We start from the raw sequence: 27,390 nt of genomic DNA on the forward strand, positions 1-27,390 counted from the left end.
GTAACTAGGGCGTGGCCTATACATTGCTGATCTTGAAGAAGGCCTGAGGGCCGAAATATCATCTTAATAAAAGAGAAACGCATATGGAGCCAGAGTGTGCGACACTTTCATGGGGGGTTCTGGAGATCATGAACTTTGTACAGAAACATGATCACATGGACACTTCATTGTGTACTGCTGGCAGTGATGATCAAAGTATTGCCTTTTCAAATGACCGACCTTTCAACACTGCAAGCACTACTTGTCATTTCCTTGATGTGTATCTAAACACCATTGCTCAGGATGATGGCTGCCTGATATAAAGCAATCCAACTTAGGCCTCAAAACACATACAAACACACAGTGTGGACACACACACTGAAACAGGCGTGTCTGCATGGCTGTTGTTGCTGTGAGCAATTACAGCGCCTTATCTAACAGTGAGGATAATGAGGTTACACAGAGAGCAAATTCTATCATGTCGGCATAATGAGATTTGGGCCTGTGTCTCACGTCCTGGGGTCGAGAACAGGGACGGGGACAGGGACACACACCAATACACACGCACACAGTTTTCTTATCTGCCCCACCTCGCATCTCTGCCTGACATTCAGGGGAAATTGCATTCGAGCTCAGTGTGTGAATGACTGAGGCTCTCCCCCTCTTTCTCTCTCCTTCCATCCCTCCATTCACCCCATACCACTCTCCCCCCTTCATGTTCTCCAACAACCCCACCACCACTTCTGACAGGCTGTTTGATTTATGACTCCAATTCCCCAGCGCAGACACATAGACGCAAACCACACTCCCAACTATATGTATGTATTTTAGTTTCCCCCACAGCTCTCCCCTCTCCTTGGCTACACTTCTCTCTCCCTCCCCTTATCTTTACCTCTGTCTCTGTTTCTCCCTCTCTTTTCTTCTCACACACACACACACACACACACACACACACACACACACACACACACACACACACACACACACACACACATCTTGGGTGTGGTGATTGATTATCCTAGCAGGACTGTCTGGTGTATTTTTGATCCTTTGAAATTTAATCTCTGTGAGCAGTACAGGGAGTGTCTCATCACACGTGTGCACGCACACACGCACACATACACACACTTATATACACAAACACTCAGGAGGTGGAGGACAAGTGAGCAAGATTTGGAAAGGCAATGCACTTCTTACGTGCATTGCCTTTCTTTTGGCTTTTTGGCACCATATTTCAAGTTGTATACACAAACAACTTCAAAAATTAGAGGGTAAAATGGGAACAGAACAACTTGCAAAGCACACTACTTATCTTTGTGTACAATTACAAGGGAAGCTGAACTCTGAGACAAAACTCTCAGATTGCTGACTAACATCATAATGGCAGCCTGTCATCAGAGATACCAGGACCAGGACTGAGTCTGGACTGAACAACACGTACTCTTTCCTCCTTCAGCTGAGGTACAAACAAACCAAACTGTCCCACTGGGGCTGCTCAGTAGTCAGCAGTTTAAGACTGTGTATGAGTTGTGTGATTCAGGACCAAAGCTTTTTGGTCAGTCAATTTGCAGTACCATAGCTCTATGATAGCTAATTTTCTCACCGAATTAGATGTGAAAATATCGGAAGAGGAGCGAGAGGGAGGTCGGGCATCAGAGAGGCAGCGTGCAGAACCAGAATATTTTCGCATCTAACTCAGGGAATTAAGGGTTTATATCGCCCAAACCAGAGTTTGTGATTGTTGGAACAATGGAAGGACAAACCAAGAAGGTTTTGGTGAGTATTTTTTTTTTCTGTCGAGTTTGAATGAAGTGTGTATTACGATGATCTGCGCGGTAAAATGACTGTATTTGTCAATGGAGTCTGGTGGCTGTTTCTGGTTAAACAAAAAGGTCTGTTAAAGAGATCTTTCTCTTTAACAAAAAGGTCTATCTCCATAATGTTGTCAGACACTTATAATAACAATTGGAGCCTGTCAGTGGCAAAAACAACACTTTTAGTGGATGTACACTGACGGTGCCCTATTGCCCGGAAGGATTACATTGCCGCCTGTTTCGCGGCTGCTGGCTGCAGCGCTCTCACTCAGTACCAACTCACCGACCAATTTCAAAAACTGTTGTCCCCATTAGATTATAATAATAATGGACAAAATCAAAGCAGCAGTCAGCAGGAGCAGCAGCAGTATGGGTCAAACTTCAAAAACATTGGATCCTACATCTCTTCATCTTTTGTTAGAAGTATGTCTGGTAAACAACCTCATCTTTCAAATTTTATGCCCCAAGATTGTGACGCAATTATACAACTGTGGTCCAACAACTGATGTCATTTGGGTTATTTTCTCAGAATTGTGACTTAGAGGTCAGCTTGTTGTCTTAACAGGAGCTTCATGGAGCTCTGACATCAGTTTGGCCCCTCTGTGTTCAGCGGGCTGACTGCTCCAGTATGCCTTAGCTTGGTCCAAGGGCTGGAGGTGGGGAAGGTGGCCACCAAAAGAGGAGAAATGTGCCTCACGGTAACTCCAACATGGTCTGTTTTTACATGTTGTGTCTTCATAACTGGCTCACTGACATTAGGCACTGTTAAGCCTACAGTCACAAATCATCGGGAACCTGCACCTTCACAGTAAGGATGGGACTTCTGGAGAGCTGCTGCGTGCAGTCACTGGGTTTAACTTTATGGTAGCTGTTCATGGTCAGTAACTACCTCTGGCAGGCTGCTTCTTAAACCACAATGTCTTGTTTTCCGTTCATATGTGTTATTTTTTGTTCCTAAGTGTTAAATACAGGGTGACATGTGGGTGTGGAGGATTTTGAGATGTTTAAATGCACCTTTGACACTGGTCGGAGGAAAAAAGTAATGTGAAGAGTAATGTAACTAATTACTTTTGCTGTTGAGTAAAGTAATGTTATTACTTCATATTGTATTGTTATGACAGTTAGTATATAAGTGATTACATTTTTCCAGTAACTTGCTTTTCCAGCACTACTCCTCATTGCCTGAGCCTTTCCTGCTTGAGGGCGACCTACGTAGACTGTGCTATAGTACTACTGCTTCTATTGTTAGATAACAAAAAGATTCTAAGTACCTCATCCCTGTTACAGTGGGTCTTAATGGTTTGTCTAAATGATGATGTTCAGAATATCCTGTGCACTTGTGCAGTGTTATTTGTGAGCTGGATATGACAATGCATGGAAACAGCTCATTCTGATTGTGAAGTTAGCCGGATATGGGCTAATATTCGTACTGGTAAATGCATGTGAACACAAAAGGAGGACAGTGGAATGTAAGAAGAAGACGAAGCATCCTTCCTTACAATCTGTTTCCACTCTGTCATTCATTTTCTATAAACTGACCTGCAGACACAATCAGTTGTGGTCTTGGATAATTTTTTCCCTCCTCAACTTAAGATTTGTCTCTGCTTTGTAATAAATGATAAATTAAATGATAGAGCACTCAGTGTGTGTGGTGTGTGTGTGTTTGTGTGCACTGAAACATGTATTGATGGCTGATCTATGTTGAGTCCACCAGGTCATCGATCATGGGCAGGCATTCATCCATAATGGGCCCTATATCTGTCTGTCTCTCAGCAGGGGACTGGGACCACAAAGAGACATACATGAATCAGACACAAAAGGGACCATTACACATAACCCTATCAATACTCACTCCTGAGAAACAACTTTTCTTCCTCTCTCAAGGGAAAGATTTGCTGGCTGCCAAATTAGTAACAGCTAGAGCCACTGATAGAGTTTAGCAAGGTTTGTACAACCAGAATCAGCAATAGAATTAGTTTTATTTTGTCTCTCTTTGTTATGCGTGTATTTCTTATTGTCACACACACACACTCTCTCTCTCTCTGTTTAAAGTGTATCTAATGTATGTGGACTAGACTTCTAACATTGGCAAATATATGGTCACATATCAAGACTATTTCAAATTGAGATATCTACTGTTTCAATAAAATAAAGCCTTCTCAGAACAAAATGATTGATAGCCCATAAAATAAAATATTTAGGTTCAGTTGGTCTCAGAGTTTGCAGAGAAAGAGTAGCTTGCTACAGATTTTTTTTTAAAACCTGAATATGACAGATTCATGCTTGATCCAAGTAAAGGATGCCATCCAAAATATTTAAAGCTGCACTGATCAATATTTTTATATGAACAATGGCAGTGTTGTGCATGAACATGCTCAAAGAGCGCCGTTCATTGAACATGCTCATGTTTTTGGTGAATGGTGAACTGAATGTATCCGTTTGCAACTAGTGAATGTGAGCGTTGTTCACTCCGGCGAGAGTTAACGACACTCACTCACTGTGTTTTACGGCACCCGGCATGCCAGTGTTTTGGGTCACAGAATCTGATGGGTCATAGATTTTTTAAACGACACATCGAGCCAAAGCACCCGACCAGTCCAGGAAATATCTATGAGTGAATGATGATCACATGAAATTATTAAAGGGTAAGACCACGAGCCAACTGCTGCAAAGTTTGTAAAGGACAAAAACCCAGAAGAAATGAACTACTGTGATATGAACTACTTTGAGCTAGCTCTTTGTGAAGTGTGAACTTACACACCACTGAACAATGGATCAAATCACTATATTTAATGTAAAAGGAGTTGCTTATAGTGATAAACCCACAGAGAATTTTCAACCAGCTCTGCCCTTCAGCTCTATGGAGTGTGTTAGCATCTTTCAGCTTATTGTTTTGGTTTTACAGTCTGCAACTTTGCTGTTTTTAACATTGTGGAGCATTTAGCAGTTAAAGAATTGGACTTACATTTGTCAGGTCATCAGAGACCTGACTCCAAATGAATGCTAATGTCGCTTCAGGTCTGCTGGATATATAGATAGGCAACTGTTTGCTAACAAGTTATCAATATCAAGTTAACAAGGCCATAATATGTCAAACTCGTGATTTTTAGCTTGTCGTGGAGTTCTGCCCCCGAGTGGCAAAATAAAACAAAACAAACAAAATACATTAATGCAGCTTAATTTTTTTGCCTCTAGAGTATCATGACCAATCAAACTCCATTCCTTACAGCCTACCAGACCAAAGTGGTATGACTTGATAAAGTAATCGACGAACCATCTTTAGAGGCCTTATGGTTGCATGGCTAAAAAAGAATTCACATGCAACATTTTACATGAAGTCACAACTAATGTTAATTAAGCGGAAATTATAACTTTGATTTCTGTTCATGAAGGTCTTTATCAGTGTACAGTCTAAAATGTATGACAGCGGATTGCACGCAAAGTGTATGCGCCAACTGCACACGTGTGTTCATGTGTAGGTACATGTTTGCATATGCAGACACCCAATATAGTATAAACAGAAAAGCATGTGTCCGTGTCTATTCTGGAGTATATCTGGCTTTTAGAAGCCACTGGGAGCCACATAAACACTGATCTTTGAATGGCAATGTGGTTCTCAAAACACAAGGATGTTGTGGTCACTGTAGCCCTGGTATTTTAAAAGCAGTAGATGCAATCGTTTTTTCTCATGTTCTTCTATCACTCAACATAGGGCATGCTAAACAGTTAGCATGAAACACCAGAGAATTTATGAGGACACATTGATGAGTGTTTATGTCTGTTGACCAAATCCCTTGGAGTATTCCCTTAACATTCCCAAAATTAAACACCCAGTTGTATCCTCTAACAGTTCCACTGTTGAGTTTATGTGTCAGTCAGTTTCTGTGAACTGCAGAGACAGAAAGATTGAGACAGTGATAATACGGAGAGAAGCAGACTGTCACAAAGATGATGATCTCTAGGCCACCACAGATATGTGGACTGTGCATAATCACACAGTCTCTCATTCAGCTGGTTTACCACAGCAAGACCCAGACACACACTTTCCCATGGTACGCTCTGTTCAAGAGAAATTCTCCTGGGGGAGCGAGGTAGTCAAGTCTGAGGGCCCCAATATATGTGCGTGAGTGCTTGTACAGTATGTGACCGTCACACAGTTAATCAACCGAGCCAAGGTTTTTCCACCATGTTTAATTGACAGACAACAATGGGACTTCACTGTGAGAGGAACCAAGAAGATAAGTATTTCAAATTACTCTTGACAGGAAAGTAAAACAACAGTGATGGCAGTGAAATGAAACATCAGTGTGTCCACTGTGTTACAGTAACTTCTCTATTTTTACACTGCTAGGTTGTAGAGACACTGTTGGCTGTGATTTTTGATGGCTCATATAAAGGACGAAGAACATGACTAATATTCTTATATGATCACTTTGAACAACAGGCATCACAGTGGTTTAGTAGGAGTGTGTTGGTGGTGCTGTGGATTCAAATCCAGCACAAACATTAGTTTCATCTCATCTAGTAATTTTGTACAGTACTGATGGATATGTTAGCTGATAAGTATCAAGAAATTGCAGTACAGAAATGTCAAAGACATGTTTGAGGTCATTTGGAAACAGTATTGCCATTACTTGTCCACCAGAGAGCACTGACAAGTTTATTATTCAAGTTTCAAATGTTCTGCTCTGGTCACAATTCTGTAGGAAAACAAATTAAAGAGAAAATGAAAAAGATACTGATAAACGTTTTCTATGTTTTGTGTTTATCTAAAACAATTCCTATTGACCAATATATAATTATCAGATTGGTTACCTCTCAAATATCGATATATCAGAACCATTTCTGAAGTGAGTTTTGTCTGTATCAAACATGCAAAAATAAAGGTACATTTTAAACAGCTGAGGTGCATAACTCTACTTTTGAAAGTACAAAAGCCAGGGGTACAAATGTTGACTTGTAAGAAAAGGTGCCATAATGAAAGAATTGTGTAAGGTACTCTCCTCTCCTCTCTCCACCTCCTCAACCCCCAGTCATCCATCTCCAGACTGGGTCAGTCAGTGGCAGCTCCATTGATAGGGTAATCCAGGCCTGATTAATGACCCAATAATCAGAGGGATCCTCAGATCAATCATGGGCGTGATCAATAACCCACGTCCAAGGCGATCATTAGCCTGCTAGAGTGCATCCTCTATTAGACCCACGGACCAAAACAAAGGATGTGAAAGAAAGAGAGGAGATACAGAGAGTGAAGGATGGAGGAGGGTGAGGGGAGGCAGGGCAGTTTTTGTACGATGATAAGGAAATGGAGCAGTTTCTATGAGCCGGACTAGAGAGACCACAGAGTATAAGAAACAGTGAATTATCTAATTAACATTCATACATGTGTAGGTTAGGAGACATGGGACTATAGAATACAGTATAAAAATATACTGACACTGCAGCAGGAAGGGTTAACGAGAAGTTTCAGTCTGTGTGTCACTGCAACTGTGCAGGTAGAAAAATGTGTCTGAGATGTCATGCTGTGTGTATGCAGACAAGCCTGTGTGTTTGTGTGTATGCAGTATGTGAGTGTGTGTCTGTGTGCGCATAAAAAATGCGCATGTATCCATACTGTATGTGGGTTTGTGGGTACTTGTGTGTCAGTGCCCGTCTGTGTCTGTGTGTGTCAGCAGGGTGTGATGGTCTCTGATTTATGGGCTGTGTCTCTCAGTGCCAGCTCTCTGTCTGCTCTAGCATGGAGGATGAATGGACCTCTGTCAGCCCAGCCAGAACTCTCCCCCTCTACCACCTTCCTCCCCCACAACCCCCTTCAACCCTCGATCCCTCCTCTTTTCTTTTCCCCTCCTTCTCTTCCTCCTCCCTTCTCTCCCAATACCATTTCGTAATTAGCCGCAAACAAACTTGGAGCAACTGTTTACTTGTTGCTATAAATGTTCTCTCTGACAGCTGGCAACATAGCTAATATGGGTAAATAACCTCACACTAAGCTGGGGCTAAGTGATTCATGTCCATTAGAATAAGCCTGTCTGTTGTCAGTGGCTCTATCTAGGACGACCCATGTCCGGGATATGGATGACAGGGAAAATATTCAGCTGTGGGAAACCATCAGAGCAGCGATTCAGCCTTTTAAAGAATTTGGTTCTTGTTTTTGGTTTTGGCCATCATTTCTATCGGTTTTAAAAACATTGTACTCACCAAGCTGATTGCTGAGATCTGGGAACGTGGCAAACTGTATTTTATGAACTGTAAAATTATTTCCCAAACTGTACCTACCGAACATCTATCACAGTTCACAGGTCCACTTCCTGGTTCAACTTCGACATACTACACATTTGGGGTGCGCTCACTTTCAGTTTTGCCTCCAAATTAAGTGGCAGAGATGTCTGCCTTTTTTGAATCCACAGACCTTGTTGTGAGCAGTTTCATGTAGGAACTATGTGTAGAAAGAAAATAGTTCCTACATGAAACTGCTCACAAAAAATCTGTGGATTATTTTGAGTAACGGGGTCATGATTTCTGGAAAGAGACATTGCTGTTGAGTTTTTCAAATGTATTTTTTTGGCGCTTTGAGCACCACAAGCCGAGTGCCATATAGTCCCAATATATTCAAAAAATGCAAACATCTCTATGGCTGACATCTCCAGAACTCAGCAACTCACACCAAAACAATCTGGATGGATAAACAGCACTACAGGTAAGAGGAAAAATATATATTTTTAACTTTTAGGGTGAACTGTGCCTTTAATATAAACTTTGGAAAATATTTTTGCACATGATATCTGTGGAGTTTGTCTCCCATCACTTAATGGCCAATATGATCAGGAGGAATGATTACAGCAACCAAAACATGTTTCAATACACACATGGGCACCTGACTATTGTTTTAAGACAGACTTGAAAAATCTGTCTGAGTGAACAACGCTCACATCTTCTGTTTTCATCAGAAAAGTTTTTTTTGTCAGTGCCTTTCATAATGACCCAAATGAAATTCATAAAAGCAATTTTTTTCTATAAAAAATGTTCTGGTATGTTGGCCTTTATTATAGAGAGGACAGGATGGGAGGGATGACAAAAATACAGGTATGTTGCACTGAGATGGTCAGTGTCTTAAACCCCTAGATGCCTAGATGCCTCCATATGAGCATTTCTTATCTGCCACCATTATGGTTTGATTAAGTCTAGGCAACTAAAATGACTTAGCTGAGGTAGGGAAGATCATGGTCATGGTTAAAAATGAACCAATATTGACTTTTCGCATTTGAACAAATGGCCAGTGTTGTTTTTGAGATGAGGGCAGTCTTGGTATGGTCAGTGCCATACTATCAGAGTAAGTCTTGTGTGATGGTTTTATCAGAACAAGATCTTTTGCTGTGTATGGAAAATTGCAGAAGAAGCAACCCACTGAGATACAGGTAAAGCTGAGGCTATAATGCTTACAGACCAGCTGTTTGTTTGTAGGAGTGTGTGTGTGTGTGTGTGTGTGAAATACATTACAGACATACATGCGTGCATACGCTTATGTGTTTTTGCTTACGTTGACATATATGTTTGTACCTGTATACATTCATGTATTATGCATGCGTGTGTCTGTATCTACATGATGTGTTTGTCAGTCTGTGTCGGTATGTGTGTGTGAGCCACTGCTATCTGATGTGGCAGCCTGCTGTGTGTACTCATTTATGTGTAATGAATGCTTATGAGGGTAAACAGATGGTGTGTTAACATGGTAAAATATGATCTGCTGCCAGACAATATGGTGGCACGCTGGTGTTTACAACACACGCATTACACCCTGGGACAACAGAGCAGCTTTAGAGCAGCCTGGTTTTTCTTAACCGATCTGAGTGGAATAAAAATGGCTTCTACATACTTTCATCCAAGTTGTTAATTTTTTGTTCTAGGCTACACTGTAGTAACAGTCAAATATAGTTTCCTGAAATAAGAAATAAAAAAAGGTGCATCTGTGATTAATTCCAAACAGAAACTCAGAAGAACCCAGAAGTTCAGAAGGAACAATTACTGGTACTGTTTTAAATATATGTTTTTAGCATTTTTAGTCTGCTAAATTTATGTTTACTTAATTTTGGTGACACCTACAACAACCCATCATTGCTTTGGACGATGTAGGTAATGGTTCAGCAAACAGTATTAATAGCACACTGGGTGTAGAATGCTGTTCACTTCTCAGTTCTTGTCTACTTTTTGTACTTCTGTTAATGTAAAGTACATCATGTGCAGCAGGGAATTTTACCAAGAGAGACAATCTCTCACATGTGTTTAAAACAAATTTTTCAGGAACTGGCTGTAGATAAAGAGGGGCCAAACAGATATTTATTTATATATTTCAAAAAGTTAAATCTGATCTTTTTGGCCACTTGAGGGCGGCACAACAAGCTGTAAACACCACACTGTCATAAGTGTATCACCTTATAAAATTTAAATGGCAAACATGTTAGCAAACACTTATCCAGCAGATACAGAGCCATATAAGTATTCATTTGGAGTTGTGTTGTTGGCCACTTTGGTCATTCACTCTTCTTTTACTTCGATTTTGGTTTCCACCAACTCCTGAGGGAAATACCTGTCTCTTTCATTTCTAAAAGCGCCACTATGTTCATCAGCTAGCTGCTAATTTTGTTTTCTGCTGTTTGGTGCTGGGCAGGTAGCGTACAGTTGGTTTATAAGTGCTTTTTTGCTAAAAAAAAAATCCCTGCTTGCTGCATCTGGAAACAATGCTGATGAGAACCGAAACAATAACGCTGTGGGTCGTAAAACCAAAACAATGAGCTGAAAGACACTAAAAAGCTCCATAGAGCTGAGAGGAAGTGCAGTGTTGGGTGATAATTCTCTGTGAGTTTGTCACTATGAGCGACACCTTTCACATTACAAGTAGTTATTTTATCCATTGTTAATATAAAATATTGATTAGTGTAGCTTTAAGGAGTTCTTACTTTTTCTTAGAGTATTGTTCTTTTTAAGTCCCATCAATCACAGAGTACACACTTTGTGGCCCTGGCTGTAAGCCCTGCATTAGAAAATTGCCAGTTGGATTTGATTTATGGTTTGCTTTTTATGCACTTTATTTTGGAAATGAAAACACACTTGATCAAAGTCTCTGAACTTTCACAATAATGTTTCATTTGTCGAAAGTAACTATTTTTTTTAAATTAAAAACGTCTAAAACTTACATTCTACTTTTATTAAAGGCCATTAACACACACAGTCCTGATGAAGCAGGTTAGCTGTGTTTTTGAGTGTTAACCTCTTAATAAATAATACCTAAGGAGTTATTTCCCCAAACTTTCACTGTAATTGTTGCTTATTTAGTCATTAATATTTATTGTTATAGAGAAATACTTACAGTAGTATTTGAGACAAAGTCAGGGAATTTTAAGTACATTTTTTATGTCAGTTTACCTACATTCCAGCATACTCACCTTAACTTGGTCTACCCACATTTTCATGTTGACATAAATCTTAAAACAAACACATGCTGATAAATTGGTTTGTGTAGAGTGATTATTTGTGAGTGTAATTCTTGAAACTTCATTGGATAAGGCTTGTAGTGTCACAAGTGATTACCAACTCTCACCTTGTGAGACCATTAGCCTACAGCTTAATGTGGCAGAGCAATACCACCAAAACACACAAACACACACAGACACACAAACACACAAACACACACCCCTTCAGTGACCCCGTGGCCCAGCTGTCCATGATGAACGATGACAGAGGTGTGACAGAAGAAGCTAGGTTAAAGAGTGATGAACAAACCGCAGGAGGAGCCATATCTATTGGTCACACACCCTTACACACACACACACACACACACACACACACACACACACACAAAGGTAATGACAGATGGTTCTGCCCACTCCTTTGCTTCTCCTGTGCTCTGCTAGCCTAAGAATATTCCCATCATTATTCTCCTCTATGTGCAGCTTGCATTCAGTCTGATATAGTTGTTGTGTTGTTGCTATACATTAACAGAGCCCAGTAAATGATCATCGACAGACGGGAAGGTTGTTTGTAACTTTCCACTCTTGACATGTTTAGGATGGTTGTGGGTGGCACTTTATTATCATTTGACAAAAAGTCTCTAAGCTATTTTTTGCATTTACAAAGCCTTGTAGCAGTCCAGGCAGGATCGGCACTCATTTAAAAGTCACAGGTTCCATACACAGTCAAATCGTATACCACCACAACCTAACTCTAGTTGATATATAAACAGATTTAGTGCCAATTTCTTCCTATATGCCACTGCTCAAAGCTAATTTCTGCCTGTTGCCCTACTGCCTGCTCCGAGCAATTTAACTCCCTCCACCTGCCTAGCCTCATCCCATGTTGGTACTTAGCATTCAGTATGTAAATTTAGTATCCATGTTCTTTCAGTGTGAGTTCATGCTCATTTCATTCCGAGCTAAGAGTCAAATGTCATGGATCAGACTGTACTCAAACTGTCACTAAACCATAACACAAACATGTGTCATTGTTGCAATAAATAGTTATACCCTGAGAGTCCTGACTGAACGTGATGGTAACATTACATCCATTAAACTTAAAAAAACCATTCTGGTTTATAACATCTTATTTTCGTCTTTTGGCCATCATCTCTGTCAATTGTTATAATAGTGAACCCACCAAAGTAACTGCTGGGGTCTGGGAACAGGGTGATGTCAATACAACAAAGTAAAAAGTCCAAAATAAAATCTGAGCATTCAGATGATCAGCCATCGGTTTAGTCAGGTAGTCAGACTACCTAAACCACTTAACTTGGACATAAAACTGAAAATGAGATCTGAAATATCAGTAATAATCCCTCATTACACAGGAAAACTGGACACCCACAACAATGGAAAGTACAGTAGATCAAAACTAAACCAGTAAGTTGGTCTGTAAACTGATGGATGTTTACAACAGACAGTTTGGGTAATAATTGGGTAAAACATTTTTGTTTGTTTACAACCTGTCTGATCATCTGAGTGCTCATGTTTCTTGCCCCAACAGACTTTGTTTTAGCAATTTTGCTGCATTTCCAGATCTTTGCAGTTACTTTGGTAAATACAATGTTATTATCACTGAGAGGAATGATTACAGAAAATACAAGAATAAGACCTAAATTGTGACAAACTGGAATTATCACTAAACTCGACTCCAATTATAACCCTAACCCAGACACTGAATATTCAGGAACATTACTGTATCACTTGAAACTAACATCTTTATGGTAGCACAATTTACTATCTTGATAAGAAGCTGACTATTATCCAAGTAAACTGCGATCAGAATATGTTCATACAGTAGGATACTGCAACTAATGTACCATTATTAGCAGCAGGACAGAATCATATTAGGAAAGCAACCTTGTGATAATTTAGATACGTTTTTAGCCTGGCACCAATCTAAAATTCTGGACACGTTATCATTCCTGCTCACTCTCTCTAAAGACAAAGCCTTTTGGATAAACTGCTGTAAAACATAGACGGTCCTTCCCTATAAACATGAAATCTAAGAAAACACAACTTAACCAAAAGCATCTGTAACCAATTAGTTGTCTGCATATTTTTAATGACTCTACTTTAAGTTTTTACTCCAAAACCCAGGCTGCAAAAAGCCCCACCCACACATTCTGATTGGCTGGAGAAAGTAATGCACCCTCACCTTGTGTAACCCCAGTTCAGCAACATATAACTCATGAGAGGCCAGAGGGGCCAAAGACAAGCCTGTTTAGATGATGATTGGGTATAAAACTGTTTGTCTTTGAGAGTCAAGATTCCTTTATGTTACTTTGGTGCCAGAGAGGCAACAGGGGACGGGTGTTTACAGTGATTTAAAACAGAAAAACAGCATGGCTACACAGGCTTGGCTGGGTTGAACAGGCCTCTATTGATGGATGCCAACCCAAAACTAGCAAGGCCTGGATTCTGTCAGCAAACACACTGACAGTGAGAGCTGACAGGGACACACACAAACACACACACACATTCTGCCACCACGCAATCTGGACCTATCTCACCCCATGTAGCATTTTACTGTGCAATCATCAAAGCACCATTAAATCAGAAGTGACTGCCAATAAAGGGAGGAAATTGCGGGCAGGGATTACGATGTTTGCATGATAAGGGTGTGTGTGTGTGGGGAGGGCGGCGGGGGGGAGTAATCGGGGGGCGTCACAAGATTTATGTAGCATTTACTGTGAAGCAAGTCGTAAAGTGTAATTACAGGGGGGGTCGACACACCGCAGAGCCACAGCCCAGCAGGCAGACTGGCAGGAAGGCAAGGAGACAAGTGATCAAGGCTTATTCATCCACACTGTCGCTCCGTTTGTCCCTTCTTCTTTCTTTTTTTATGAGTCTGTCTCTCACCAGCTCCAGACCCATAAATCAGTTGCAACAAGTCCAAGCTCTAGTGTCAAAACAGCTGAGTCTTCTGACATGAAGTGCTTCATTGGAATTATACAGTGTGGGTGGTGACTGACTGGCCGAGGTCCCCTCAAAAAGACCCAAACAGAAAGGAGAACAGGTCAGCGATAACCTCAACATTTTGAAATTTGAAACTTTTTTCTTCACCGGATGTTTGAAACATTGCAGGAAAAAAGTTCCAATATTTGTCTGTAGGTTCCTTTGTTTAAATGCACTGCTTGTGAATCATTCTGGAACTTCTTCCTCTGTTACACACTACACAAGTTGTTTGCTAAATTGGTTAACTATATAGCTATATAGCTTGTTGGTCACATCCTAACCCATAAGCCTTTACCTTCACCAGGGTCTCTTTTGCTCCTATGCTCTTTGCTCTTGTAAAATTGTTGTTTGTTTTTAAAGCATGTAGAGAAAGATATTTATTAGAACTTGCTAGAAAAATGCTTATTCCTTAAACCTGTAAACCAGTTTTTTTGGGCACTTGGCTGCAGCAACACTGACCTATCTTATTCTCCTTTTAGCCCTCTGGCCTCCACCCATTTCTGAGGGAAATATCTGGTTCTTTAGCTGCTAAATGCTGAGCTATGTTCACTAGTGTTGTGCAAGTTACGGAAATTTAGTAATTAGTTACAGTTACTAGTTATTTCTCTCCCAAAAGCAATTGAATTACTTATAAAAGTAATTAGTTACTCTGGAAAGTAACTTTTGCGTTACTTTTAAATGTCTGCTTCAATTCTCTTTTTAATGCACACAGTTGAAACAGAATAATGTTTTGGAGAAACACAACCTGACATCATGCTGCGGTGGCCAATCTGGCGATCAGACTGGTCAAACTGCTTTACAGTCCTGAAATTTCACTGAAACCAGGTGCTTTTCAGGGGGAGTTCATGGACCAAACTATGATACTCTCCCAGTTGTGTCCTCGCTTGGTTTATTCCATATAGCTTTGACATCTGTGTCTGGCTTACAGTCTATGCTGAAAAATAGCAATACCAAGAAGCTTCCTTTGATTTGTGTTTGAGAGAGAGAGAGAGACAGAGAGACAGCGGTGGTCAAGTGACCTATAGACTGAATAAGGAGAGGGACCGCCGTAGTGAGAAAGCCGGTGAATCAGACAAATAAAACGTTTTCTGATTGTTTCACAGCGGTTACGTTATAAAGCACAAATAAACACGCCCACGCACCCCTGTCAGTTTTTAATGCATTTTTGCAACCGCCCCCCCCAAAAAATCTGCCTTCTGTGGCTGGAAACAACGTTGATAAGAGCAGAAAGTGAACCAAAACAGTAAACCTAAAACAATGTGAGACGGTGTAGTCCCTCATTCGTCCAGGAGTGTTCTATCGTAGAAAAGGTTTCAGTCGTAGTCATCTGAACACTGTTTTCAGAATCAAGACGTTTTGTTCAGAATCAAGACGTCATGTTCCCGTCCAAAAAATTGGACGGGAACATGTTCCCGTCCAATTTTTTCACAATTGAGAATGTCTTCCGGATGGGAGCCGAAACGTCTTGATTCTGAAAACAGTGTCTGAAAACAGTGTCCAGATGACTACGACTGAAACCTTTTCTACGCTAAAACAATGTGCTCAAAAACCTTAAAATGCTCCGGAGAGCAGCTTTAAGGTACCTAATTTGTTTGCATTATTCGTGCAAATCTGACCACTGGAGTGTTTTTGTAGTCTGTGCTTATTTGTCCCAAACAGCCATTGTATCTGTACAGCTGTTAGCTGTAGCTAGCTAGCAATGTAGGCAACGATAGCACATGTGTGTGATAGCTCACCCTCTGACTGTCCTGAAAATTTATGACAGACTCCAGTTCTTTCTTTAATTTACCCCCAGTTTATCTTTGTTTTCCTCTGTATGTTCATGAATTGGTGTAATAAAACCTCCAGATAAACCCAATTTTGTTTTGCTCAAATTGAAAAATGTTCAACTCATCTCAATTTGTGCACATTCATCACTCACTCCCATCTTTGATTTTATGCAATTGTGTACATTCAGTCTGGACTCACCTAAACAATGTAGTTATTAACATTTCACAATGAAACTAGAAGACACTGCTGTCTATTTCTATCCAGAAGAATAAGTAACAAAAAAAAAGGGACTGTACAGTCTGAGATTGAGAACAGTTGTAGGAATTGGATGACATAGTGCTTCTTGGTTTCAGTCAGATGTTCTGAAAGGCTGTAATATGAACAGGCCATTTTAAGAACTAAAGGAAACTCCATTCTTACCACAGTGACAAATCACTGCTAAAGAAAACTGACTGTCATTCCAAATGTCATCACATCCCTTTTAATTCCCAGAGTGGGAGCGGAGAGTTTGGGAGTTTGCTTCTTTACATGTCTGTTGCTGTATAGGACACGTGGGTTTGTTTACAAGACATTTTGTGTTGATTCTCAGGGGAATGAGGAGGGAGAGACCGCATGAGAGAGTGCTAAAGTGAGAGAGCCGCAATTTGCAATTGGGAAAATCCCTTGAGATTTATGTCAATGTTTACCATTCCTCCTCGAGCGCTTGCTTAAAGAAGGAGCACTTGGACAATAAATCATCCCCTTATAAATGGATGAGACACCCAGAACCTTTTGAACTGGGCCTAATTTGCCTGGTAGCTTTCAAAAGGAGAAACCCCCCTGAGTTAGTATATGTCCGGGGCCTCAGTGAAGTACTTGGGCATAGCATCAAATGTTAAACAGGGTGATGGTGTTTCTGTGTCACTTTCTCTCTCTTCATCCTGTGCCTCCTTCCTAAAAGAAAAATCCAGATTTTGTAGAAGGCTGCTCATATTATCACTGATCAATCTGCCTTGTATGGAAGTCCAGAGCTGCAAATGTGAAAATGAAATCGTTTTATCAATTAAAAATTCCGTTTGTATGTACATGATGTAAGACAAAATAATTTTTGTCTGTCTAAAGAATTCAGGGTTTCCCACAGGAAAATGACACTATAATACACTTGTGGGAACTAGGACATTTCAATCATGAACTCTTTGGAAAAACAAGCCCAAATATGTGTACAGTATACTAGGCAGACAAGGCAAGCCTGGCGAGAATCCACAGCAGTTGAATAGTGTCCTTGATTGGTGCATTTCAACCAATTAGATGTTACATGGTGTATATCCAACCAAGTGGTTTTGATGGTTGACTTTTTCAAAACACTAGAGAGGATTCTACCTTTATGAAAATGACCATTTCCATTTTATTTTCATGGGTCAGGACATAACTCAAAGTACAATTTAATAGTCTAGTTCGCAATTTCCTTTTTGAGTTTACTTTGTGTGTTTTCTGCCAGTTCTACGGAGCCCTGGAGTGGCCGTAGAGATAAAAAAAAAATTTGTTCCCACGTTTTGATTATTTGTACGCACAAGGTACAGTAAGTGTATATAGAGAGAGCCAGCACAACAAACCAGCCTTGTTTATCAGTGTTGAGTAATGGGAAATGTTAATTCTGAAGGACTATGAGTTAACAGTTTGAGTCAAGCATAGAGGCTGTATTATGTGTAGCTCTGGTTGTGTCTGTGTTTTTCTTGCGGTTGGTTTGTAAAACAAGCAGCCAGAGGCAGTGCTGATACAGAGGATTGTGAGCTGTAGTTTCCCCGGTAAACACAGCGACCTCTTCGGCTGTCGCAGTCCCTCCTGCCCGGGTTGCTGCTCCTCTCATTGTCACTTCTCCTCTGGCTCCGTCTTCACTGCTGGAGGGTCTGTGGGCACAACCAGCGCTACACATAATGAAAATAAAGCACTTATCTTGTAGGAACGAATTGTGTCTCGTGAGCACAAAATATATCAAAATGTGGGAACAAATCTTTTCTTTCTATGGCCACATCGGGGCTCCATAAATTTCAATGAAAAGTCAATTTTATATTTAATTTTCCTATCACTGGAGCAGTGTTATGCTTACAGTGAGTACAGTGAGAATTATTGGTCAAAATAAAAGAATTTGTAATTATGCATCAAATATGAAAATTAAAAGTGGATTATTAAATTAAAATGTTGTCATACAGCATGTGTACACAAATGGAAAATACATTTCTATTTGATTATTTTATTTATTTCACCCCCTTGAGGTGAGCTATCTTGTTTTCGAGGGGGTCCTCGAAATAATTTAATTATTTAATTTGAAATTGGCAGCCCCGGTCTTCCATGCATAATTTTAATGTTTTAATACTGCATGTAGACAAACTGACAAACTCACATGGAGACTTTAGTTTTTGTCTTTAACTGCAAAGGAAAGAGGCTAATACTGCTACTGAGCCACTTTAAGGGTACTTAAGGACAAGCAGATAAAAGTTTTCTCCTCATCTGTCAGTGTCTACTCAAGAAAAATAACCACTTTTTATCCTCTTATAAGTACCTCTAGTCCACTCTTCAACCTGCCCATTGCAGGGACCCTGGGGAGGGGTCTGGGGTCAGAGAGAGATCAGAGGGGTTATTCTAAAGTCAGCGTCAGTTCAAGAAGCCGTTGAGTCCGCCAGTCTTCCTCCTCCTCCTCCTCCTCCTCCTCCCTGACACATGAATCATTTCTCTCCTCCCCCTGTCCTCCTCATCCAGGCCGTCCCAGGCTGCACATGCTGTTTTTCTCTGTTTGCTGTCATCAGTCACACACACACACACACACACACACACACACACTGAAGGACTGTTGGCCCTGCTGTTCAGTACTGTCACAACTGTCAGGGAGCTCAGAGAGGGAGAGAGCTTTCAACACATAAACATACAGGTAGTGAGAGAGACAGAATTAACCTGCTGTTTGTCTTGTCATTAGTCTACTGGGTGGCAGCTCAGGACCGACTCAACACACACACACACACACACACACACACACACACACACACACACACACACACACACACACACACACACACTCACAGAGTGAGCTGGCATGTAGACAAAACAACGATCTCTTATTCTGTGGAAGGCCAAAGCTCTCTCCAAACAAAGCTCTCATCTGCTGTCATCACCCCTATTCTCACACCTCTGCTCTCTCAACACACACACACAAACACACTCTCACATACACAAATATAAAGATACAGCGTCCCAGTAACAACAGGCTTGAGGAAGCAGCCATATTTGGCTCCAATAAGCTGGTCTTTGTGTATTGTGAAGTCATCATGGAGTCAAACGACAACACATACTTGCAGGAATGCCTTCCTAATGTTGCACAATGTGTTATACTGAGATCAAGACTTTTTCCTTATTCTAAAAAAAACTCTCTTTTGTGAATTTTAGAGTAGTTTCAGTGACAGATATTCATAAATACTGTTTGATGTAATCTAACTTGCTCCAAGCACTGTACAACAGATCAGTGCATACACTGTATATCAGATTAATCACTTTTCCAGTGAACACACCATACACTCCAACCCCAGGTAGAATCAAATATAGTAGGGAGATGCGACACAGCTGAAGTTTGTTGACAGAGAGGTCATACAATCAAAAAGCAATGTGAGATAGTGCTGAGCAATAATTCATTATTATTGTTTTTGCTCCATATGGTTGTTGCATATCTGGAAAAAAAACTTAATTTACCTAAATCTATCACACTATACAATCCTAAATACTATAGAACATGTAGCTATTTAAAAAAGTAATGTGTGAGGAAGTGTACACTTGGAAATAAAAAGTACATTTTTCAGTTGTTTAAACCTGCAATAACTGAATTTTTGGCCTTTTCTGGCAGCTGAGACAAGTGGTAACCAGCACTGACATACTATAACATTTTAAGTTGATATGATGAACTTGTTAGCAAACAGTTGCTTATTTACATATACAGCATTACGGAGCAACTTACGACTTACGGAGTCGTAAGTCCAACATTCACTCCCCTTTTAGCTCTGTTTTGCTCTCCACCTCCCGAGGGAAATATCTGGCTCTCTGGCTGCTGAATTCTTCACTATGTTTAACAGCTAGTCGCTAACTGCTGTTTGGTACTGGGCAGGTAGTGTACAGTTAGTTTATCAGGACTTTTTCACTGAAAACAGCTGCCTGCTGCTGCTAAAACATGATGTTGATGAGAGTGGTGAGACTGAACCAAAACAGTAAAGTTGCGGGTTGTAAAACCAAAACAACGAGCTGAAAGACACTAAAACGCAGAGCCTAGAGGAACTACAGAGTTGGTTGATAATTCTCTGTAGGTTCTCATTATGAGCCACCCCTTAGAGATTACACATAGCCATGTGATCAGTTGTTAATATAAAAATATGAATTATAGCCACTTTAACAAAAAATGGGCCAATGAGATCTGGAATTAGCCAAAACGTAGAACATGCGATTTGATCAAAACTGAGTCTCACACTGAAAATCATGTGAAATTGAATCTGATTAGGAGGACATGATCTCTCATGTGCCCAACTGAGATGTGGTATCTTACCACTACACCTGGAAACTGGATGTTATGTTAGTATTGATGAACAAGATAGGCTTTGTCATTTTATTGTTAAATGAAATAGAAAACAAAATGCATTTTGTTTCATATTATCCTTTATATCATAATCTAAGACAGAGGCTATTCAATAGAACTAAAAATATTTTTCTATGATATCATGCTGAAATAATGAAAAGACTCCCTGAAGATGATACTTTTGTATTTTAAGAGTATCAGGACAATCCATGGTCACTGAGGAAAAGTGTTGCATAGGTAGGTTTTACTTTCTTTTCTTTGGTTTAGGAACATGAACAGCGCATTCTACAAGTTGGGAAGCATCGACATATTTTGACTTTGTTTCCGTGTTTGGTGGTGCAGACATGTTGGCTCCAGCTGATTCCAAAACAGGGGACATAACGAAAAGTCAAATATCTGCATAAAACAAGATCCTTTGTATTCAGTGCAACAATGCTTAGCAATTTTTCTCACTGCGGCCCAAAATGTTACCCTATGAATCACAGCCTCATTAGTCTTAGTCCAGAGATGCTATACAAATTTAGTTCAGTGTCTTGCTCAAGGACACTTGAGCAGGGTAGATAGTTACAAACACAGAGACCTGATCCCAGTTCCTGCAGCTGAAGGATTCTCTTTCTTCTCTCAGTGCCACTCTGACAGCTGAACACTCTTGAACATGAATAACATTACAGCCTACCAGTAAAGTGGCACACAGTGATGAGACAATAAATGTAACAAATATTCTTGTGCACCTATAGTGTTACTGTTTAATAAAGAAGTACTAGTTTTACTGTCTGACTGGTTCTGATTGATTGTCTGTCAGGGGAGGTATTCTGTGTCTGAGAGCTATGCCAGGAGACAAGGCCGTGACATGAACATGATGAATCCCACAGTCATTTAATTGCTGTTTTATAGTTCACTGACAGCCATCAGCTAAATAAGCTGTCACATGCACAACCTAACGGCTGACTTTTACTGAAGCAAAAAACTGCGTTCCTTTTTCCCATGCCACACAAAGTTTTTTGTGATCTTTGTGTGCATTATGTTCATAGGTACTAGCTACTGCACCGTACCTGTAGCTAAAAGGAGAGGTCATATTACAGCTACATGTGGCACAATGCACTTTAGCAGCCAAATTTGTTGCTCACATATTTTCAGAATTCCCATCCATTGTTTTTTTTTAAGTGTTCAAAATGCCCACTGGTTGCTCTGCGGAAGCAGTTACAACACCTTGTCTTATGCAATGTTATAAAAAGCTTACAAGTGTTATGGCAGAAGGAGACAGTGTAGATCTTTGAAAAAAAGAAGAAAACTTATCTAAAACTCCAATAGGCACAACAAACTAACATGATACAGTCATTTTGTTTTCTTTTTGCAATGTAACAAGACTGTTAAATAAAACTAATCTGAAGTTAAAATCTAAAATCAAAAGCCTAAATATAAACCACTAATGTGTAAAATTACATTTATCCCACTGGAGACCTTGAGACCTTTGAGGAGACCTTTGTTGTGGTCATGTGGTTTGGAGGGGTCAGCAGGGTCAATAATAACTCAGTGGGCTGAACGATAATCTCTGAATGGGTATTTAGTGGGAATGGATATGGGTTACTGTTTCCCTGGACATTGATATGTTCTGGTAGCCGTGTGTCCGGGACAAAACACCAGCCATAACCCTACACCGACTGCCAGGACAAGGGTACTCATCACAGCTGATGCCTCAAATGGACTTTAACTGAACTTTAGAATGCATTTTTGCACAGAACGAGGAATGTGGATTTTTACAGTGTAGTCACTCTGTACTACTCAGTATATCTTCACAGCCAGTACAGAGAGGAGGAATGATTAGAGTGACCAGTGATCAGCGTACATATGGCATGTGATAATTGTAGAGATAAACTTGAGAGTGACAAAAAAGATTCTAAGTAGAGCCATGAACCAGAGTTGAACCTGTGATATTCCAACCATGTACCTGTGTCCATTTTGAATAATCATCACAGTTCAACAGAAACCTTCAAAATGTACAAGTTCAGTGTGAATCCTACATCACTACCTCGCTCCACATTGGTGGTAGGTGTTTGAGACGAGGAAATGAGAGGAGCAGGAGGAGGAGGAAGAGGAGAGGAGAAGGGCCGGTTTGTCATAGGAGTCATCAGTAACTGTCACCACTATGCTGCAGGCTTAATTAACTAGCATACTCGTTAGCATTGCTGCCCCCTTTTCTCCCCCCCCCCCCTCTCTCCTCGCTTGCTGCTCTGAATAGGAACGCCTGATTATTCTGTGCTCCAGTCGCAGCCAATTACAGGCTCCAAATGGAACAACATTAATCAAATCTTTAGTACGGTGGCAAACTCAGAGGTATCAGATTGCAGAGGGACGCAAAACTAATATGTCACTGTCACCAGCGGTTGCACAGGCATTTAGCAGCCAGCATTAGGGAGACGGGTGAGACAGACTATCGCCTGGGTGTAATATGGAGCCTGATCTGGAAACCATTAGCATGACATGGCAGCAGAAACGCAGAACCTGTCTTCACCCCACACTCATTTTTTATCCCCCCCACCCTTGTCTCTCTCCTCCCTCTTCCTCTGTTCATTCTCTTCAGCAGTCAGACAAGTGAGGAGTAGAGGAGGATAAATTGGGGGAAGGGAGGGTGCAAACTGGATGAATAAAGAAGAGGAGACATGAAGGGGTAATGAGAGGTGAACGGTAGGAAATGGAAGGGACGACGAAGGGGAACGGTGAGGGCTTTTCACGATCTTTAGACAGGGAAAGGAAGATAAAGAAAGAGAAGAGACATTTTCTGCCAGCGTGGCTGATGTGAGTCTTGCTGGACGAGAACACCCAGAACTAAATGCTGCCATTCAGACTCTGGCCTCCCAGAGAGTGGCACTGGATCTGGTGCAGGAGCAAGACCCACACACACGGGACTATGACCCAGCAAACTCTGTCTTGCCACCTCATTGGCTTCCCAGGGCTTGGCCCGAACCATCAAGCCGCAGTCGTAGCCAGCCAGAGGACACCGCTGCATAATGGCCTCATTAGGACAAATGATTAAAGCCCAACTGAAATGTGCTAAATGCCTGTGTCACTGAAGTGGCCTTTAAACGGGCATAAATAAACAAGAGTTATGCTGAAGGTTTGGGTGTGCACCCTGGCAGCATAATAAATTACAGGGTAATGATATTAAAAGCACAGAGTCGTTAAGATGCCAAGCGGAGACACCATAAATCCAGGAGCGGGCTCCCACTGGCTGTCCCCACGACGAGTAATTAAAGCAGATTTATGAGGCACATTACATCAGTGTTAGATATCGGCCTCCCGTATTGGACAGTCTGACAGGCGCCAAAAAATATTGTTTCGAGTTCCCCGGCCCCTCGCAGCCGAGAGGCCTCTCCCAGCGCTCCATCTTTTTTTGTGTCAGTCCTGCATGGTCATGATGGATGGACCGATCCATTCCTCTGTCACTCCCCTCGCTTGTTCAGCTCCCCCAGTCCTTCCACAATGGGAGACATGCGACAGTACCAAATAGCTTTATCTTCACACTGCAGCTCTTTCACACTATCCCTCCCTTCCTCTTCCTCACCAGCAGGAAACAAAGAGCACAGACACAGGTATAAGGCATGAGATGGACAGCAGCAGAGAAGAAGAGAAAACACAGAATGAAAAAGAGTGGAGAATTCCTCTCGGAAAGGTAAGGAGTGACACTCTTTTCACACGTCCTACCCCATATCCTCTGGGCTTAGATGAACATGTTGATTTGACAATAAATCAGACAGACAGCCTGTGATTAAATGTTGGATATTGGTTAGCCAGTGTTCCCCACCTCTGATATTACAGTGCAGTTTTACAACGTTATTTGTATATGTAATGTATAATTGTACAGTACTTCCCAAATTACAAGCTATGTAAAGTTATTGTTACCATACTGAGTTACAGTGCAGAGCTCTTAAAATGTTAAGCTGTTCAGCATAATGCAACTTTGTGTAGGTGGCTTCTCAGCTCTGCACAGGAACCTTAGGGTTGCTTTTTCAACGATCACCTCAGGATTTGCGACTCAAAGCATCCCAAAAGCACCCCTGGCTTTCCCATTCGTTCACAGCACAAGTACAACTTGTTTCCAGCCCCATGCATTCATATACAGTATTTGTAGCTATGCAAGTCTCTTTGGATGGCTGGTCATTTGGTTGGTTAGGTAACACTTTGGTTCAGAGTAACAGATCTCATCAATCATTCGATGAATTGCCATGAAAAACGGTTCAGACACTGGATGTCCCCAGAAGATGAATCCACTCACTTTTAATTTGGTGCCAGACAGAAAAAATAGTTCAGGGAATATATTAAGAAAATTAAACAAAATTATTGGAAAAATTAGGACCACAAAACAATGACTGGACACCATTTAGGCCCCCAGCCGTTTTTCTCAAGCTTCCCACATTTGTAAAATACAACCAAAATGGAAAGACGAACTTATCGACAAAGCCTTTCAAGTTCTTAAAAGTTAATGTATGGAAAGTTTCAAGTTACTGGTAAAGGGGAGGCTGCTGTTGGCAAAGCACAAAAAAGTTAACACGTAATTCAGAGAGAGCCAAAAAGAGAGCGAGTGAGTAAATACATTGCACTCAAGTCAACAAGGATCAAACCAAGGACCAAGGTGAGCCGTTCAATGATTCCTATGCACTTTGATTCAGAGTAAGGCAGATCCAGTATCTGCCCAGAGAGCTCTGTTTAAATCTGAGATTATACTATAACACCACAAAATCAGAAATTCAGACAATATGTAGCATGTTGGCAGTTTTTGTTCCAAAGGGCATTACACATACTGTATTTCTGTCCTTCCAGCTGTACCTGTCCTCATAAAAATCAACCCATACATATACATTTACATACTTGTACATGCTGTAATGGTTCTGTGGTTATAATCCTCTGTATATCTCAATAAAATCACTGTGCTCTTTAACTGCTGATGAACCTTAAATGCCCCCACAGGAAACACACTCCGAGAGCCAGACAACTTAATTGGTTTGGCTGCATGTAATTTTAATAGTGACTGTAATTAGGTTGCTTATTATAAAGAATCTAGTCATAAATCATGTGAAACAGAGTTACATATACATTTCCTGTCATTAAAAAATGTTGTTCTAGTGCTGCAAGTGTGTCACTAAGAGTCACATTCAGGAAACCTGAGCGTCATGTTGTTGAGCTGGTTGTGGCTGGTTTCAAAATAAAAGAAAACAAGGAGGTAGAAAAGAGAAGTCAAGGTGCTGATGTTAATGATCTGTGACACTTTTATTATCATTATTAATTAGTGCTTTTCAAGCAACAGATTTAAATCAATATGAAGGAGTGAAACAAATTTCAGCGACCATTCAGATCAATCTGGGGGACTTGACTTGACTGGAAATTTACATTAATGTCTGTAAATTCAACCTGCAGGCTGGAATATTAGTGGGATTTCTAATTACAAGGACATAAACTGACTAACCATTAGTCTTCTCTCATCTGCAGTACGAGCACATTTGCAGGTTTCTCCTTTTACATTTCTCTCTGTTCCTTGTTGATGACGCTCTTTTTTCAAAGCACACCCTCCTAAACACAATGTAACACATGCTTCTCACCTGTGCAGATACAAACATTATCGTTGCGAGACCTCAAAATATAGGTTAACCACGAGCAAAGCAGACACGACAGTTAAATGTGCTTATATGGACACTCATACTATATACACACATGTATAAATACACACCCTGCTGTGTGTGCCCTTTTCTTTGCAGGTGTCACCAACAGTGCAGCATCACCATCTCCCCACAACCACCAGAGCCAGTTTGGAAGCCCTGTGCAAGCCTCATCTCTGTCCCCCTGAATTAACTGCTGTGACAACTGTTCTATCCCACACTCCATGGGAGCACAGGAGGGCATCTAGCCAGCAGCGAAGAACGCTTGCTTCGTCCTTTAGAATAATAGGCCATATTTTTAAACATAGCATGGCCCTCATTCATTATAATATCTGATGATGAGCTTATTTATCAAAGACTTGTTCTTTTCAGCGGTGCATTTGGAGCAAGTGTGCAGGCTTCTGTTTGGTCACTTATCACCTCAGTGCAATAGAGGAACAGGGAGTGGAATGTGCAGATATGAAAGTATATACTTCAGAAAAGGAAAGAATAACCTGGTCTAACTACTAAAGTTGTGTTGCCTTCCTTAATTTTCCTTCCATACATCGGGGCAAAAAGGACTGCTTACATAGCGCTCAACCTGAGAACAGGTCAAAGCGCTTCTCAGTGGGGTTCAGTGTCTTGCTCACAGACACCTCAAAACCTGGACAGAACCAGCTGGATTTACACCACCAACCCTACACTCTATGGATGACCCAGTCTACTATTTGAGGACAGCCAACTTGCTGGTCTGAATCATGGTGGCAGCAAGATAATCAAGGTAGCCCACATGTTCTTTTCCCTTGCCATGTCCTCTAGCCCGTATTGGGAGATTACGAGGTGTTCCCAGGCTAGGTTGGATATGTGATCCCTCTAGCATGTTCTGGTTGTGCAGTGGGATGTCTTACCTGTTGGTTACTTCTACAGGGAGGCATCTGGGAGGCTTCCTGACCTAATCCTATCACCAGACATTAAGATTGGTAATGGATGAATCTGCAAAACCCCAGATTACATTAAAGTTATCCTTTGTTTTAGAAATGATGTCTTCCAACAATATCTGCAAATGGTTTGGGTAAGGGAAATATTGTGTTTATGGTTAAAAAATAGGGTTAGTGTTGAGTGAGGGTTAGGGTAGACTAACT

The 27,390-nt window shown here is 40.9% G+C and overlaps 1 long non-coding RNA gene across 1 annotated transcript; it reads left to right on the forward strand.

The window, feature by feature from the left end:
• Window positions 1-1,243: 1,243 nt before the first annotated feature.
• Window positions 1,244-2,553, forward strand: LOC122877077. The gene is made up of 2 exons (XR_006378182.1): window positions 1,244-1,755; window positions 2,359-2,553. It is a non-coding gene; the product is annotated as an uncharacterized LOC122877077 (long non-coding RNA).
• The last annotated feature ends 24,837 nt before the right edge of the window (window positions 2,554-27,390 follow it).

The sequence above is a fragment of the Siniperca chuatsi genome, linkage group LG5 (assembly GCF_020085105.1).
Source record: "Siniperca chuatsi isolate FFG_IHB_CAS linkage group LG5, ASM2008510v1, whole genome shotgun sequence".
Lineage (NCBI taxonomy): Eukaryota > Metazoa > Chordata > Actinopteri > Centrarchiformes > Sinipercidae > Siniperca > Siniperca chuatsi.